Genomic DNA, 7,133 nt, shown 5'->3' with positions numbered 1-7,133 from the left:
TTTGAAGTGTTCAAATATGTGGGTTTGAGACCTTTATTAGCCCAGTGGAGAGAAAACTTTAAAATCCTTGACAACTATGCTAAGTTGTCGTCTCCCCATACTAGACAGCCTAGTTAAAAAAGATGCATAAGTCACCTAGGTTGTCTAAATATTATATGTTAAACCATATTTAATGGTACAATAATAAAATAGAGATTAGTACCTGTCTATGTGTATAGCAAGAGACAGATAAGACAGGAAGGATGAGAGAGGAGGAAAAGAAGTCCTATTTTAACCACAAAGAAAGTGAATTTGCACATGCCCAGTTAGTGCATTTGGATACAGACAAGAAATCAACAGATACACAACATGCTGGAAAAATCCTTAGGTCACTGGTCTGGTTTTACATAAAGCAGTGTTTTCTGAAGAGCTCTTAACTCTATTGCATTAGGGCTAGTGAACGATTCTCATCTGCTGTAGCCTCTTCTTATCCTTCTGAAACTTCACAAAATAGCGTGAATAAAGTGTTTTCAATGGGTGACAACTGGATTAGGTTAAAACATGGCAAAAAGAAAAGGGATCAGATAAGAAGTTTACTTTGCTAAGCAGAAAATAGGTGGATAATGAGAATGGAGACAAGAAACAAATCAGAAGAATAAATAGTTTGGGCAGGGGAACAAAAACAGAAGTATTATGATAACATAAGTGCAATAACCTATCTTTACTAATTCTACTTACTATAAGAAAGGAATGTATGTGGGAAAGGATTTGACGGTGTCAAGGACATTATTTGTGTTCCTGGATACTTTGAGCCTTTTGGATCTCACTGGGTTAACATGAGGGAATGCTGGGCTATCAACATTTCCTAAGCTGCTAGTGCTGCCTCTCCAAAGCAACCAAAGATCTCATGGACACAGATAGTGGGGTTCAGCACCAATATCCTCATTAAGAGCATGACTTTAGGAGTTAAGAGCTTGTGAGGATTGTTGGGAAAGAATTAAATGTGTTAAACCACAACAAAATATTACTCAAGAAAGTATACAAATGTCTATTTAAGGAAAGTTGTAAGACTTCAAGCAGGTCTTAAGAGATCTTTGTTAGAAAATAGAAAAAAGGAGCCATCTTTGTAACTATGCTGTCTAATGTATAGTGATGACAATCTAGCATAGCTGTCAAGGATTGGAGAGTCAGGCCATTGGCTGGAACGTCAGGTCGATACCTGAATAACCTATGCACAATTTCTTCATAGTGGTTTAACAAATGGGATTTCCCTCCCCAAACTGAAACTATGGCTTTTAATTACAGTACAGTGAACAAAATGAACTGTATCTCAAATTCTCAGCCTAACATGATTTTAATATGAAATATGGCTTTTAATTTAAAATGCTATGGCTGCAGAGCAGGAAGCAAAATGTATTATACCCCACATTCTTAACGTGTCTTTAAAGTGAAATATTTCATGAAATAGGAAAAGACTTACCCAATGGCACGTGGATTGCGAAGGGTCTGGCCCTCAGATCTGATGGTTTTGATTTTCACTTAAGTGCTCGCCCAGGAGAACTTTCTCCCTGCTCAATGAGTCTGTGGTCACATGGACTTTCTGGGGGCTCCAATGGCATCACATGCAGATTCTCCAGGTCATGTGCACCTCTGATATTAACCTAGGTTGTCCAAAAGGAGAAAGGAAATCAAACCAATTAAATGGAAATAAGTAAAGAAACTTCCCTATCAAAACTTTACTGGGTATGTCATTCTGAAACACAGCAATGAAATGAAACCTCATCTATGATAAAGATGCCATGCTTATTTTCCTTTTTGTTCTTATTATTTGAAATGTTTTCTTTGCTACTATGCTATTTGGTTCATGCTAAAATCATCCCTCTCATAACTTGGGGACAGGAAAGAAGGGAAATAATTGCCTTGTGTCTTCTATGGGCCCTTGGTGTAGTTCATTTTTTGTAATGCTTTCTGTTTGAATGTTCACATCAGTCCTCGTGTGGTTTTTTTTTCTCTGTCATACTCGTGTAGTTTTTCAAAGGAACTGAAATCACACTACATACTCTCTCATAATGTAGTATAAAATACGTTTCATTGTTTTGTCCACTTCATGATAAAGGTTGCCTGGAGAAGACTTAGGATACCTGGCAAGTGCCATCTTGTGACTAGAACCAGAACTGCCAACACCCAGGTCCTTAGTGGGTAAGGGTGGGAACTACAGCCATCCAGCCAGTAACCGTCTAAGGCTTCCAGATTTTTTGCATTCTCAATTTAGGAGTTGCGAGCATATGTTACACATCAATGGGATAATAATTCCTCATTTTAAAGTTTCTTGTTATAACATCTCTCATGCATATTGTATATGTTTATCTTTTGATTTTTCAAAAAAGAAAGCAAGTCCCCACAATAATGGTCAAAATGTAATGGTTTGCTCCATATGTTTCCAGAATTTTTTCCTATAAATATTTATAAATGTGCATGCATTTTGAAACCAGACCTTTATCATTCCCAAGAATATATCTGAATATCTTTTCCGCATCAATAAATATTTTCTATAATTTTTGTGAATCACTTTCAAGAGTTTTCTTTATCTCTAAAATTTTACCTTTCTCGTAATGAAAATTATGAGATTTTTAAGTAAGATTTTTAAAAATGGAAAACTGTAATATGTACATAGAAGGTTGATATGTTCTGCCTCTTCAATTACACTTCTATCCCCAATAAAGTAGCATATATATTTCCAAATTTTTCTTGCATATATTGTACTAATATGATACAGGCCAATCTTCAATTTGCTTATTTTCGGAATATAACTTGCACATCATTTCTTATCCCTGCATTTAGCTTATGGCATTAACTTGTTCTTTCTACAGCTTTTTATGGATGTACTATCTTAATGTGATTATTTCAAAATATGTGTAAAACATATTTTGAATTCTCAAGAGGACATAAAAATACAAATAATTGTCTGCTTAAACCAAAGTGTGGACAATAGTCTAAATATTTTAATTGCAAGAAAAAGCACATGCAGCCAGATAACTAGCCCTCTCAGATCCACAGAAAAATTCACCTCCAGTGAAAGACAATGGAATATGTGTGGGTATCTAAGTGTCTGTAACAAAATGGATTCTTCCCTTTCATCTCTGTTATGTGGTTTAAAAAAAAATCTAAAGGTGCATAAAATGTAAGGAACTATCAATACTCCAACCCCTGAGTTGTTCACTGTTTATATTTGAGTCTACTCCATTTGATATTTTCCGTCATCATACACATTAGAATACAGTGTTTGAAATTACATTTACTTACCCACATATTTGAACATTCTTCCACATTTATACACGTTTACACATTATTGAAACGGTAGTTTTTTCCCGCATGTTTGAAAGTTTTCATCTCAGTTATTTTTATGCTGATATAGGTATTCTATACTAAATGAAATGTGGAAGAAGTAGAAATTTTCCTCTTTTTTCCTTACACATCCTTTATTATTAGATATATTGTTGGTTATGTTAGTTATATTACTATATGTCTATTGTTCTTTAGCTTACATCCTTACACATCCTTTATTATTAGATATATTGTTGGTTATGTTAGTTATATTAATATATGTCTATTGTTCTTTAGCTTACAATCTTTCAGATATTTTTCATATTACAGTACAAACAGGAGTATATTATTCTTTTGATAGGTAGAGATATAGACAAAGGTCATCCTTCGCACACCTATAAAAAAGTGATTCTTTTAAGACATTGAATATCTTCTGACAAATAACCAAACTTCAGTTCTCAGAAGTACTTACATCTTCAGTTACACATTACTTCAGATTATTACTACACAAACTCCATCAAAACAGTAAGATTTGTTAGACACGCAACACAACTAAGTAATATAAAAGCCAACACCCCCAACTAACTACATTTTTCATTGGAGATTATCCCAATCTTATTTTTTTCAAAATATGGAAGATTAATTTATCAAGTGTTGCATCATTTATGTCTGTTACCAAAGCTGACAGACATAAAATGCCCGATTCAAAAGTTCGCTTTGCAACCTCATGAAGCATTTTTTCCACAGGTGTAATCTGATCACCACTTCTCCCACTTTTAAAAATGTGGACTTTTAAAATACCTGGAGGAGTACAAAATCCAGATACCAACTCCCTCACAGAAATGCCTCTCACAAAACGACACTCATTTCCCACTACTCTAAAGCAGCAGTCTCTACTCTACCTCACCCTTACTCCAAAGTGTCCAGAAATCCCCGAAAATAATTTTACGACAGCCATTACCTCCAACCTTCTGTTCAAAGGAAGCCTCCGAAGTCCGTGTGTAAGGCCGTTCCTCCGCGAAGACCGGCCACGCGCGCAGCTTCTCCTGGGCTCCGACTCCTAGAGGACGCTTCGCCCCCGCCCCGCCCCCGCGTGATGGATAAGGCAGGAGGTCCTTTCTGCTTTAGAGGGAGGAGACTCACCAAGTTAAACCGAAATACAGTTCAAGGAAAGAAATGTTCCTTTTAAAGAACTTTATAATGTAATGGCAACATATGTCTGTTCAATTCCCATTCAGAACCCTAGGATGGGTGAGCTTCTGGAATAAAAAAAGAAAGAAAAAGAGGCAGCGAATCTCTCTTTCATGTAATAAAGACGCAGTTTAAACATTTATTACATATTTTTTCAGGCCTTCTCGCGTACTTTATTTCTGGTAAATTTAAGACCTCGTAGTCAAGCTCCGTTGAACAACCATGCTAAGTGTCTTGAGGGGGATTGTAGTGAATTAATACCTTATTTTAAATAGAATTAATTCGTTACGATTTTGAATCTGAACCTGGGACATTGTGCATCTCTCCTTGCAGGTCTTCTAATACTTCCTTTCTTAGGTCAATTCTAAAGAAAAGCCCCCAAACAAAATCTGACGGCACTGAAATTGAAAAAAATACATGTATCAATAGCAAAATTACAATAAGCCAAAGTCAAAAATCAACCACAGACTTAGAAATGTTTTTCAGTGCACGTGATTGGATGAACAAAAGTATCCTTAAATTAGTTCTTCTGTTCAATAAGAAAGAAATCAACCACAGAGGAGAGAATGGGGCAAAGGACACAAGCAGACAATTCACATTGGCCTTTCCTACTTCTGATATTTACTTCCCTGTGAAGAAAACTCAAGTAGTAACAACTTGAAGGCGTTCTCTGCTTCCGGACTAGACAGACAGGGCTCCAGGCTGATGGATAGATAGTTTGCTTAAATTGGGGGTTCTCTTAGTCCCATTTCACTCTCATAATGAGCAATATCCTGCAATTCACTTTCCCCTCTAAATCTCTAAGTAAAGCTGTCATTTTGTTCCATCTGCTCCTATTCCTTTCTTCTTTGCAATTTGTTCAGTATTTTCAAGATATGACAAATGTAAACTTTTATGTACCCATTAATTAAACCTCATAATGTATAAATAATGCAAAAATGGATAGAAATACAGTACAGGGAAAACAAAATTTTCTTTAGCTTTACCGGAAGTGAGAGAAAATGTTGGTCATTTTTTTCTGAGGCTCTTTTAACATAAAGGCATTTTGATTTTTCCCAGGTTCACGTCTATTTATTTTGGTCTTGTAGTGTCTGATACAATTTTCAATAGCACGTTTTCTCAAGGGCTCTGATATAATTTTAAAAGCCAAGCCTTCTCAATACTGCAACTCTATACAATCAGTTTCTGCTGGTGAGAGTCTTTGCAAAATTGTGGCATCACTTCTGCTGTTTATCAAGGATGTAATACGAAGAAACCCCCTTCACGGAAACAGCAACATGGAGCTGTTGTTTATCAAGGACATGATACTAAGAAACATTACTCGTTGAAGCGTAACAACATCTGGAACAGAGAACTGATAAACTTTGTTCTTTAAAATCACAAGACCTTGAGAAACTTTGCTATTCAGAACAGAAAGGTTCTACTCTGGTGGTTGCTCTTTCATTGTTGTTGATATTATTTTGATTTTCTTTAGTATTAAAAATGCTTTAGAAAGAAAACAGTGGCATATAGAATATAAGCATGCCAAAATACACAATGCTGAATTTAACAAGTGTTGGTGAGGATGAGGAGCAATAAAAGGTACATACACTACTGGAATGTAAATTGGAACTAGTATTTGGGGAAATGTTTGGTATTATCCCCTAAAGTTGAACATTATAGAGGTCAACAGAGAAGATTTAGGGCTTTCAGTAGCAGAGTGGCATGTCTAAATTAATAGTAGAGAAATTATGGAGCACATATAAGACCATCCAGGGGGCATAAGAAGTAATATTCAAAATTCAATTTTTTTCATTTTGATTTATTTTATAAGGTTCTAACTATATTTTATTCATAATGCATTATGTAGTGTCTTGTATGCTCTATAAAAATATAAACTATGGGGGTGTCAATAGATTTTTTTACAGTAGTGATAATAAAAAATATATGGAGGTCTTTATGGGTCTCACAGCCCACACAGTCCTTTCACTTGTCTTCTCCTAATTAACCTGAATTTCCTAGATTGTCTGTATACTGATTTCACTGCTCAGGGAAGCTACCATTACTCCCCTTAAATGTTTAAGTTAGTAATGAGAAACTGACTTACAGTAATACAAGTTTTAACCAAAGGATTGGTACAATGCTACAAATATGTGGGCCCTACAGTTATTCCATTTGGACCATATTATAAGATAGCTCTTCACTGTATCATTATAAAGCCCTAATCTTAATGCCAACAATGATTGTATTTTTCTTCAATGTCACTCTAAATTTAATTCCTAAGTTCTCTAATTTGACTTTGAATTCTTGAAATAATGAGTGAATACTTTTTAGATATGTGGAAAATTGCTAAGAAAATCAAAACCCATCAACACAGAGTATCAAATATACCAAGTTGCAGCACAATACTTTAGAGTCTTACATACATACTTTTATGAAGTTCAGATTAAAATGGTAAAAGCAATATGGCATATGCATCACCTTATAATATGTTGAGGGGTTAATTGTATTTTAAAGCTCAAGTTTAAACCTTTCTATAATGCGTATTTATTTGAGTGTATCTGGGTCTGTATGTTTAAATATATACATATATGGAATGTTAATTTAAATAAGAACAACATAAACATAAAAAGGAGAGGAATAAATAGCTAAAATGAAAA

The sequence above is a fragment of the Manis javanica genome, chromosome X, assembly GCF_040802235.1.
Source record: "Manis javanica isolate MJ-LG chromosome X, MJ_LKY, whole genome shotgun sequence".
Taxonomy (NCBI): domain Eukaryota; kingdom Metazoa; phylum Chordata; class Mammalia; order Pholidota; family Manidae; genus Manis; species Manis javanica.
Note: the sequence above shows the minus strand (reverse complement) of the source record.